Consider the following 12923-nt stretch of genomic DNA (forward strand, 5'->3'; position numbering starts at 1 on the left):
TGTCCACAGAGAACCACTGTCCAAGACGACGCCCCACCACCGCTACGCCGCTATCCTCCCTGTCTGCTTGCATCAACAGGCTTCAATCCACATATCGCTGCACCCAAAAGTAATGCTGTTTCTTTAGTCATTCAACTAATATCCACAAGGATCCCGTCTACTGAGATGCACATCTTAGCACATGTGAGGGCAAATGCAGCTACAGCAGATGAGTGCAGGATCAAGCTGTGACTCTGCAGCTCCATGCTGTCATTGTGCTGCTGTTCTTAATTTACAGCAGTGAGTGGATGAGTCATATTTTTAGACCACCATGCCCACATAAAAGAAACTGCAACAAGCACACACACATAAAAGCAACCACACACATATTGTATGCATGTCTGCACAAACAGGGGGTAGACAGACCTGTGTCAAGATTTTTAGTCTTCTGTGAATCTGTGTGTTCTTAATGACAGAGATGTTTTTCTTCTTTGATCCCCGGAGACGCAATGACGTAGCACTTGTTTCCTCTCAGCCTATTCAGTCTCTTCTTCTGCCTTCTGTTCTCCTCTACCGAGCTCTGTGACTATTGACAAGTTGTGCACTATTCATAGTAGTAGTGCCGTACCCGTTCAAAACATGCCTGTTTGAAACTGGCCGATTGCTTATTATTTCTTGAGAACCACATATATATGTATCAATTAAAAACGATAAGGATTCAATAAATTTGATGGTTTTAATCCAGACAGAGATTTCACCAGTGAGACTAAACTGAGGTTGAACTGTAGAGGCAGTTTATGGCCTTCCATTAGTTGATTGTGCTGCCAATCAAACATGTCTGTGCTCCTATTGGCTAGTTTTACTGCCTTCGCCTCTGTTTTTTTTCTCCTGTGTGTGCTCGTTCCTCTCTCTCCAGCAGTTTAACTGAGCGGGGCACGTGTCTTTGTCCCGTTTAGCAAGTCAGAGCCCAGAAGCTCCACCCCGCTGTGATGTGACGGTGTTTATATCAAACAGCCCCGCTGTACTCAGATAGGGAGCTGAGCGGCTCGCTGTTTGCTTGTTTATTCACAGTTTATGAACATTAAAAACATGTTGCGTGTCCAAATTGCACCAAAAGAGCGTCTGTCTCCACTGTAAATCACCTGTTGACAGTTTGGTTGTTTATTTGTGCTTTAGAACGTAACCACCGTGAAACAATCAGAAAATTACGTGTTTCTGTCATTCACACGTTCCACTGCTGTCTCTCTGTCGCTTGGTCATGCGCTCAGCTCGCTTGCCCTCTCTCTCTCTCTTTCTCTCGTCTTTTTTAAAATGAGTTGGGAAACCCATAACAAAGCTGAACTTTTAACGTTATCAAATGAAAAGAGATGTCCTTCCCTCCTCTCATGGAGAGGTTGTACAGCTCTGATCACGACATAGTCGTAGAGCCCAGAAGCCCCTCCCCGCCACTGCAGAGAGGCGTGGCTGATAGCTTGTTTATTCAGAGTTTAGGTTTATTAATATTATTTGTGCTGTATGTCCAAATTGCACCAAATTCGTCACTGCACTCCCTTTGTTCCCCAGCAATGCACCCGCCAAGTGTGGAATTGATCGGATGAATGGTTCAAGAGATATACGAAGGACATACAAACACGCACACACAGACAGAGATTTCTTCCTTTAGTGGATAGATGTTATTAACAACTGCTGAGGGTCACGGCTGTTTCCAGACAGATCATTATGCTCATTCAAACGTGTGGTGAGCTGATCAGAGCAAATCGGAACTGACGGTAAAACACTGAGGTTAATGGAGCGTAGCTGTTACCACCTGGGTCTGTCTGGACTGCCACACTGTGCTCTGCTTAGATCAATATAATCCCATTCATTTTCTCTCAGTGCACAAACACATACAGTAAGACCCTCTGACTTCCAGCCTACAGAGCAGTCTCGCCTACAAGCCCTAAATTATAAACATCCAAGAACAGCATGTTACATAAAATTCATTCACAGAATGTTTTTCACAGACTGATTCATCATTTTACCCTCCCACACTATTCAGCTGCAGTTGCGATTCAAGTGAAGAATGTCAAAAGTCCACATACTACCTGTATTGAAGTCAGGGTAGAAAATGAACTTTTAAAAATGTGAACATCTACCACCCACTGACAGATAAATGTTCAAATTCACCAGCTTCTCAACAGTAAACCATTATTTTGTGTCTGAAATCTACCAGCCACTTTAATATTTTACCAGCATTTGGCTGGTGGCTGGTGCTAATTTCCCACCCTTATCAGAGTTCGTTATAGACTGTGGCCTAAACTGGAAATTGGAAACCACACACAGTGTTGGAGGAGTCTTGGTGGTTAATAAACTGCACCTTCCTTCTTCAAGTACATACATGTACATATTAAATATACACAAGCACCATCACACATCCGTATACCCGTAACACCACTCCCTGCTTCCTTCGTTTTCTACTCTCCCTCTGTGACTCATTCTCTCACCCTCCTTACTCCCTTCTTATTTCTGATCTTGCAATACGTCCTGTTCTTTTCTTCCTCCTGCCCTCTGTTCCTTTGTCCTTTTTAAAGAGCCAGCTATGAATGACTGAGATACGAGAGAGAAAAGGTAAATTTATTCTTCCAAAAAAGGAGCCTTATTTGTCCTTGTGGGGCAGGTCTATAAATAGCATTCCATTGCTGCAGTGCATGTGTGCATGTGCAGTACAGTGCAGAAGCTTTAGCGTTACACAACGGTAAACATAATGGGCTGGCAAACTGTACATGGCTGGAAATACACACACATGCACGTGCGTGCGCGCACACACACGCACACACACACACACACAGAATTAATACCACTTACAGTACAAGCCCTGGGGTGGGTCAAGATGTTGTGGGCAGACATGCAGACCGACAGGACAAACCAATCACAGCTGGTCTTCACAGCTGCAGGGTGGGATTCGTTGGGGGGGGGAAAAAAAGACTGACTACTGTGTGTATGAGCGCATTACGCAGTCTAGACTGAGCGTGGGTGTGGCGTCCACGCATGCTTAATGTATTTGTGTTGTGCGTCCGTCTGTCAGTTGAGCATATATAGAGGACATGCCAATAGTGTTTGTGTGTTTGTAGAATGACGCAATTGTAAAAAATGAGTGTGTGGATGTGCATACGTGACCATGTGCATGTGCCTGCCTTGTTGCTGCTGACTCAAGGGAGGATTAGACATGCACACGATGCAGCGCCAAAAGAGAGAGAAAATGCTCCTCTCCAACTAGCCAATCCCAGCAGCAGTGGCAGAGCGGGCCGCATTGAGTGCGCATTACTCATAAACACACAAACACACCTACACACCAGCAGTGGCACTTGAGTAACAGCCTAACTACATCAGAGGTGGTGGAAAAATATTGATGTTTGAAAGAAAAGCAAAGCAGATAAATATCGGTTTGTGCGTGCATCAGTCTGCCTTTCATAGCAAAATGCTGGCTGGCTGGAAAATGTTCAATGCTGAAGAGTTCCAACAGCAACGGTAATATTATACAAAACCAAATTATTAACTCCTGTTGCTTCAGTCTGCGGGAGGTCCAAGAAACACTCTGCACTTCTGCTGCTCTACCTGTGACACTAAATCTACACTGGGTGCATCTGCATCTAGTTACTGTGGGTCAACAGATTAAAGTGATGATATGATTTCAACTGACACGCTGCAACTTCTTCATAAAAATGTCTGTTTTTCAGCTTGCCACACTGATATGAATATGAACACATTCAATGTTTAAGATACAAGTGCACATTTAAAACTACATGAAAACACAGTGAGGTGTTTTCATGTCCTGATATAAACTTTGGCTAACCTCCAAGGTTAAGGAGTGCAGTGTTGGCCTTTACAGAAGTAAGAGAACATGCAGTGTGTGTAACAGAGAAGGTGCCACTGTGAGGGGAAACATAACTTGGCATCAACATCAAAAGGACTCATATATACATATCAGTGTGGGACCAATATCAGTGTGGCCCGGATAAACAGATAACAAGCCAGAAATGAAGAATATACTACTGAAACTATCAGAAACATTAGAAGAGAAAGTTTTTCACGGTGAGTGAAATATAAGGTCTTTTATGTCACATTAGTTAAATATATTGAAAAAGGAGAAAATGTGAGCGCAACATATCCAATGAGAATCTATGTAGAAATTTAAGCACTATTTTGTGTCCTCTAAGCGGTCATTCTACCCTTTGAATGACCTCATTAACACTGAAAAACAGCATGTGATGGTGCTGACTTTCCCCGCTCACTGTACACAGTTCTTTAAGTTCACAAGGATAGGCTAACATTAACTTCATCCACCACAGTCATGCTACATAGTAGCTCAGCTAATATTTACCCAATGATATGAACATCTCGTGGAAAAGATAACAGCTAAGTAGCAGCACTGGGCCAGTCAATAACACACATTCCTATGTCACACATTAACCTTGAACTATGAGTAGAAGGACAGATAAAACAATAACGGCAAAAGTGTCTGACCCACAGTTACCTTGTCGAGGTAACAGTACTGTCACATGGGGCATGCTCCTTTTTAGTAATCCATTACACCAACGGGGAGGAGGAGGGAGGGAGAGTAGAGGGTGATGTCTGGAAGGGAACATGTTGACATGTTCAAACCTGTATTTTGGTAATATGCTTGACTGATCTAACTAGCATAAATCTCTCTGTGGGAAACACATGGCTGGAGTATAGATGTACTGGCTGATAGTAACCATGGCTGTACTGGGGGAAAAAGTATTTGTTTTATCTTAGTTCAATGAAGCCCTGAAGCTTTTCGCAGCTTTAGGATCAGTAGAATAGACTTTTATAGCAAAGCAATTTCAGATTAACCCAATCCACACCTAAATTCTACTCAAAAACACTGTATGACAATCTGACTGAGTTTACTTCATTTACTCAATACACAAAGACACATAAACACCAAATTGGAGCTGAACGGAGGATGGTATCATGCTGGGCTTTAACAGTAAGACAAAGTCTATTTATACACCAACGCAGCTAAATTTGAAAATGTGGCTTTTCCTGTCCATTATGGTCTTCCTTCCACTCTGAGCAGAAGTTTTTCACACCCAAAAGCTGTTTATTTAGAAAACAATCCCAGTAGATAAATCTGGAGACAATCTAATGCTTCCTCATGTGGAAGGGAAAAGGGAAGCTTTTACCAAAACCCGACGCAGTCAGGCACTCTGCGGCGGTAATGTTGTGACGCAAACTTTGTGTTGTCTTCAACTTTCTCTGTCAAAGTGTTGTTATTTCCTTCTATTTATGATAATGTTCAGATAAAACGGTGACAAGATTAGCCGTCTCCATGAAGTACTGCAGGAGCTACTGTGGACTGTTAGCATACCAGGGCTCAAATCACATTTCTATATTGATACTCTCTGACAAAAGAAACTGAAAAATGTGTCAATATGAATAACAACATAAATATCATATAAATAATATCAATAAATTATGATTCTGGCTATCTTGAAACACAGATTACAACTAAGAACCCACGCTGTGTCCATCCCACTTCTCTCAAGTACAACTTAGGAGACTTAAAGAGGAAAGGAGCAGTTTCAGTGTGGATAGCAGTGTCCTGAGCTTTTTTCCAGTAAGTTCACACTGAAAGTGTGGTTACTTTTTTGGTTTACACAGTGTCCAGTAATCCTAAATTATACTCTGACACCAAACCTGTCAGCAGTACTGCTATTTAAGGTGATAAATGTCATATGGAGTTACTCATGTAAATAAGGTACTCATGTTGGCCCTTCACCCTCTGTCCCTGCTGCCCATTCCCCTCAAGTCTCATGCCATACACACACACACACACACACACACACACACACACACACAGTCAGAATATATTTCAATATTTAAATACAGCTGAATGTCAAAAAAATAGTACATTTCAAGTATAACAAGTCTATAAAATGAGCCAAAACTAGATGTTTGTTCAGTTATTTTCACAGCTGACTGAACTAATTTCACACTGGCTCCCCCCTTGGCTTCATAGACTGATTTTCTGATGCTTTACCAGTAGCTCACAATCTTACATCTCTTTAACTAGCTTGCTATGCTTGCCAGTGACATCATGGTGAACCTATACTGCACTTTGAGGAACAAATATACACAATTGTTTGAAATATACCTAATCAAAATGAGAAAATATACATCCTCAACACCAACCCCAAATTTTCAACCTGGTCAGATTTAAAAAAAAAAAAAATGGGTGAAGGGTGAAAAGTGCACAAGTCTTGGTTCAAGAACTACTTCAATGTCAAAGGGAGATTATGTTGAGTGAAAGCACAGAATCACAATGTTGCTCCCCACACAAACATCTGTACATGCGTGAAAGTTAAGTGACCGCCGAGTATAAACGTGGCCTTGACAAGTAAACTTTGCTGTGCGTGCGTACGTGTGTGTCTACATGTGTGCTCTGCAGTACGTGCTCAGCTTGTGTATGAGAGCACTGCAATACTGACAGCCAGCATCAAGCAAGCTGTTGCTAATATGATGGCACAGATTAAATCCAGACACTCCCTCCATCCTTCCATCACTTCATCTATCCTTCACCCCCCAACCTTGTTAACCCCTCCCCGTCTCCAGTGACGACAGGACTAATGGATGGCCATATGACCTAGATATACACCAATAGACTGTTGCCTAGCATAATATGTGCATCAACAATGAACACTGCCACATTGCAGTCAGACTGCTTTAATGTGGTAGACACAAGGGAGACAAGAGACATGTGCAGACATTTGTTCTTCCATTTGCTCATGTGCGGTGCATTTCAACCGCTTCTCCTTCTAGTGCTGCTGCAGGATTGCTCAGACTCATACATTGTTTCTATCTCAGCAACGTCCGTGCGCTTGATTATTCCTGCAACAGATTAATTTTTTAATTTCTCATCTATTGCCACTTCCTGTGTGGCATAAATTCTTAAAAATACAACTGAAAACTGAGGAAAAGGCAGATGGTAACTATATTCTTTTCCAAATACAGTCATTATCATCAATGAAAATGAGAGGAAAAATTAAAACAATTGGTACAAAAACATTCTCTTTAAATAATAATAATAATAATAAAAAAAGAGTAATATATGAACTAACTCAAACAACACAATTACTGTAAAACCAGATTTTATTTTCATCTTTTAATACAAGATGACCCTTGGTTTTCCAGACTAAGCATAAAAACACTAAAACATAAGTTTAAAAAAATTCAGGTCAAGACATCAGCAAAGCCACCCACTAACACACTATTTAGTTAAATGACTCCATTCAGTCAATAACACACTAACACTGGCCCACGGTCGCTCCCAGCAAATAAATACAGCTACTATGACTCAACTATGGAGATAGAAATGTTGTTAGTGTCCACAAGATGGTTTCAGTTTCACCAACTTGTGTTAAATAACCGTAGTCCAGATTAATACTTGGAGCGAGTAGCTTTAGAGGCTGTTACTGAATAAACTTCCTTGTCTGAGAGATAAAGACAGCACAACTAGGTCTACTGTTACTGTTAAAGAAAAGGAGACACATGAGCTAATTTTGTGACACTCTGTGGGAGGATGTGTGGTTTAGTTGATCTATTCTTGGTCTTGCCGGGGGTGCAGGTATATTTTAAGGAACTCACATGGAAAAATGCCTTCCAGCCCGACTTCCAATTTGATCTGACTTAAAAAAGGAAACCCCCTTTCGTTGTTTGGGATTGCAGTAGTCCATGGCAATGGCAAACCTTCTCCACCCCCCCAGATCTCCACCCTGTTCTACTAAGCATGCTCCTCCCTCATGCTGCAGTAATGTCAACAATTATAGAGCATGTAACTATTAGGCTATATGCCCACCTACTAATTTTCTTCAAGGTCTTGCTTATCAGGTGGAGCACTGAGAGGAAAGGAGAGGGGCTAAAGATTAGTCAGCTGTTCCCTGTGCTTCAGGTTAGACTGGCAAGGAGACACAACCTCCCTTGGTACACACAGACAGTTTCTGAAAACAGAGGCTTCTGTCAGGGAGAAGGGAAAGAGCAAGGTAAACATAGCCTGAAAATGAGACCTAGAAATCCCTACAAGGGGGTGGGAAATGAGCACAGAGTCTGGTTGAAGCTGTGGGTGATAAGTAGGTGCAAAGATTAACCGACACATGTCTGAAAGCAGATGCCGGGGATATGGCTACATCGAAACAGAAACACAAATCCAAAACAAATAACAGGTTTCAAAAAAGATCTCTTCAAGTATGTCTCTGTGCTCCTGTGCCTCTCCTGTCGCCCACCAAACATTTCCAAAGTTTATATTCTTGACTGTTTTGATTACGCAGTCACAATGTATGCCTTTCTTAATAAAACTGAAAATATGCTTGTTAATATGGTCCAACTTTCGACAGCAGAATCCAATACGGTTCTAAAAAAAGGCCGCCTCTTCTCACAGACTCATTATTGTACATGGACCTGCTTTACTTTGAGATATCAATCTCTAAAATGACGAACAACTGTCGCAACACTATCTGGAAGAAAGTCAAAAATGAACTATTGAGCATTGATTTTGAAAGACTTCAGACTGTCATTTCAAATCATGTTCACATTTGTTTTCATAGAAGACTTTTTATTAGAGAGCAGGAGAACAGACCAAGCCAGCTGACTGTCTAGATGGTTGGATCCAGGCCAGGGGTGGCTTTGTGTGAGAACCAGCCTTAGGCAGGCCTAACCAGGCTGATGGAAGTAGGCCTTTCAGTGGTGCCAAGCATGGCCCCTTTGTTTACATACAAATGCATCAACACACAAGTGCACATGCACATGTCTATAAACACACAGACACTGGCTGTAAAGTATCAGAGGACCTAAATACTTTCTTGAATGCTTTCATTTTCATGGTGTCCATTCTCTCTGAACATTAGGGACACTCTTAGTACAGTGCCACTTTAACAACTTCCGCCTTTCAGCAGATATATACAGATATACAGACACGGATCCAACAGCACTTGCTACATGAAGATCAGCCTGCACACTGATTCCCACATACAGTGCATGCATGCACACAGACACAAACACACACTGACACAGACCTGTAGTGACTAACTAAGCTGTGAGGATTAAAGACACACTGTGGAATTTCTGGTCAACAAACATGGTAAAGCAGCAAATTATTCTACTGATTACTCTAAAGATTAAAGATAAAGATTTTTTGGGGGGTAAATATGAGAGAAATGAAATAGACCATGTCTTTACCAAATGAAATTATAATATTACATATTTATGTTATTATTTATCTAGTATTGCAGTAAACAGTAAAGTTATAATTCCCCGTTATAAAAACATCCTATAACTTACAAAAATGAAAATTAAGCATTCTTAAAATAGGACTACACCAGTGGGGTTTTTTCTCTTTAACTACATTAATAATACCATATTTCTATGTTCCATTTTGAAATACATGCTGTACAGTTTTAGATTTTTGGATATTTTCCTACCATTCAGGTTGTCAGTTGTTGCCGTCCATTTTCATACCATATGAAATTCATTAACAGACATGCTTGCTTGAATAGTGAAAGTGCGTTCATTTCTATTATAAACATAAATACACTTTCAATCAGTATTAAACACAATGTGCTGGACTGGTTTACCATAATAAATTCTCTTTCTATCACTAGTGAGAAAAGAAGTGGGCTGAGAAGACAATGCTGGAGAGGGGACATTCAAAATGATAGCTCAAAGCAGCATGACTAAGGAAAGTGGGTTGTTAACATCAAAGCTGATGATCTGAATCTCCTGCCTGGCTGGGAAAATCTGACTAGGACAGATCCAAAGCTAACTTCCTCTCTGCCCTTTTAATTTTCTAACAAAGTGCCCTTCAGCAAAGCACTTAATCCTAAACTACAACGGGGAAGAAGCTAATGAGTGAACAGCAATTTACTTAGTATTTACAACGTCAACCCCAGCTTTCATTGTGTACGTGTTTGACAGCATTGCAAGATGTTGTTAAAAAATACGAGGCACTATGAGAAAACCAATGGGTAAATAAAGGTGAAAATGGAATATATGTCTTGGTAACGCATAATTGTGTTCATATGCCAAAAGAGCAATTTCTTCATGGGGGGCAAAAAAACGGAGTTACAGCAACAACTTATTTCCAGCTAAGGCAGCCCACTGCCACATCGACCTTCTTTTCAGCTCTAAATACCATTCCTACATTTCTACTCCCAAATCCGAAAAGGTCAAGGTGATAAAAAGCAATGTATCAGCCAATTTCACTTATGGCATTGCACGTTGAGTTATATATAGCTAAGGGCGATGCAAATTAGATTCTTTCTCTCACTCAACTTCAAGTCACTGCAGCGATTTAAAAGCCTTGTTACATCTCTTGACAAGGACTTTTTATAGAGCTGAAAACCTCTGTGGCAGAAAAGGGAATAATAAGCTGTGCAGGTTGCATAGGAAGAGAAAGAGAAAATGAGCCTGTATCTGATTAAGCCGGCACAGGCTATGAAGTGTGGCCCTCAAGGGAGTGAGTGTGGTGGTGAGGGTCTGTCTGCTGGTGACACACGAGGTGTGAGAGGATGGGAGGAAGATGTCTGCCGGCAGAGACCTGCAGGCTGCTTACCCTGACTGGACAGAGGGAGGGTCATTAAGCAAAAGATAATAGATGACAAGGTGTCGGATAAATGTCTTTAATTAACGATGCTAAAGCAAAGAGCAGTCCAGTGGAAGGCAGAGGGCAGGAGCCCCATTACAGACTCCTCAGACTGAAATATCCCATTTAATCAGTGGTCAGCTGCCAAATATGACCGAATCACGGCTTACATCTTTTCTGAAATGAAATTTTATTTAGTCATTTGTCAATTTTTCCTGTTTATCATGAATCCCTCAATCATCTCTTTGCTTGGCAACACTAACATGCTGCTCCCATCTTCCCATCAGTCCGTGAGTTGGTTGTTAAATACTAACTACATATTTGAATAAATATGAAAATGAATAAAATACTGTTGCTATAAGCGTAAAAATACAAAATAAATGCAAGACAAATGCATCGCCAGCTAAACTGTGGTGCAGCATCTATAAATAGTATTGAAACTGAGCAAAAAATGTGCCTATCTGCCCAAACTGAAGCTACAGAACATCATGAATAAACAATCAGGATACAAAAGCAGAGGATCTAGAGAAAAATAAACAAAAGACTAGAGTCAAAGTCTGAGCTGTCAAACACCTACACAGTAGGACTAGGTAATATCACCTACAATCAATACCATGATTAATTGTTACCAGGGGTGTAACTGTACACATCTAGGGTCACAGTTCGGTATGGTTTCAGTAAAGTAGAAAATATTTTGGTCCTTCATTTTGAAAAATGTAAACATCCAACAATGGCTCACTGGTCGTAACTATTACTGAAACGGTTTAGTTGTGCTGCAGTGGAAAGGGAAAACAACTCTTCTGTTTCTTGCAAGGAGTCAGGACACCTGCTGACAGCTGCTTTATGCAGATTTATTCTCTAACTGTATATAAAGTAGTAGAAAAGCTATGTTAAAAGTCCATGTAACTAAGAATTGCAACTGCCTTATGTGAGCTGGATTTAGTCTCTTCCTTGTTTGTTTGATGTTCATATTCTCTATCTGTTGTGTTTTATCTCTATTTTAACTGTCACTGATGTGCTGTCTTGACCAGGTCAAAAGAGATTTCGATCTCAAGGGACTTCCTGATTAAATAATGAAAAAAAATATATATCAGTAAGGGGGATCAAACCACTACTTTTACTTTCATACTTTTTAACTACGTTTTTCTCACTCAGAGCTGGTTCCTGTGCTGTCGACATGCTGTCTGACCACCTCAGAAATCAAATGTTTTTATCATTGTTCTGAACAGCTTCACTCAAAGGTGGAGTGAAAACCGCGACCATCACAGAGAGGGGAGGGGGGACAGGGAGACGCCGTGTTGTTTCACTATGGAGATAACGGAGCATGTTTTAATAATAGTGTTGCACTCTGTCAGTGTTATAGGTCTCTCATTTGTCAATCTGATGGCAGCGACGCTACAGGGTAACCACAGTAACCAGGATAATTTGGCTAAGTCGGCTAGCATACACCCATAAGCATGCTATAGCTGAGTGGTGCGCTGCCAAAACATTCCAGGTGGAACTCATGCTCTAGACTTATTGTTCCGCACTTTGGACTTCGTGGATTAATAAACTATTTTGACAGTAATTGTTTGGGTCATGGAGCGTATTCATCATACAGCTGCATGCACCAAACCATAACATCCGTACAGTTTGGGACGAATACACGTACTGTTACACCCCTAATTGTTACATTAAGTAACATTCACCTCAGCAACAATTAATTAACATAATAGCTTAAACACATCTGTGCACAAGAATGTCTATCAGTGCTGAGTGGATTAATGCTGAGTAATATTTAACATATTCAGTCCTTAAGAACACTTTTAGGAATTTGTTTGCTAAAACAGGAAAATCAAAGAGGCTACGGTACGGAGTGACATTATTTTAACACACGCTTGTGTAAAAGACTGTTTCCTGTGTAACGATCTGCTTCAGCCTCCAGAGTGTAGTCGGGGAGCACAAGAGGAACTTCTTTACAGGCTTTTCTATTTTTAGACTGTATTAACATTTAGCTTAGTTTTGTTTTGTATCACGTTGACTGAAGCCAAAGTGTGCACAAACAACCAACGTGACATCTTTTGTATGTACAAGCTCTTTCTTATCTCCACCCCCCACGGCTACATTTTTCAAACAGTCGTTTTATCCATCTGGATTAAATGATTTACATCGCTTAGCACTTTAAAAAACTAGTTGGAACAATGCTGACTTGACTTGTTGTTGTACGTGCAGGTACATTGCAGGGGTCTGCAACTTGATGTGAAATTTGTGCAAATAATGAGCTTTGCGTTGAACTTAAACACAACCTCAAACCAATTGTCAAGTGCTG

At 40.8% G+C, this 12923-nt stretch overlaps 1 protein-coding gene across 1 annotated transcript in view; it reads right to left on the bottom strand.

The window, feature by feature from the left end:
• Nucleotides 1-12923, bottom strand: part of osbpl5 (oxysterol binding protein-like 5) — a 52094-nt gene that overhangs the window by 17897 nt on the left and 21274 nt on the right. The gene's annotated exons all lie outside the window — the stretch shown is intronic.

The sequence above is a fragment of the Thunnus maccoyii genome, chromosome 5 (genome assembly GCF_910596095.1).
Source record: "Thunnus maccoyii chromosome 5, fThuMac1.1, whole genome shotgun sequence".
Lineage (NCBI taxonomy): Eukaryota > Metazoa > Chordata > Actinopteri > Scombriformes > Scombridae > Thunnus > Thunnus maccoyii.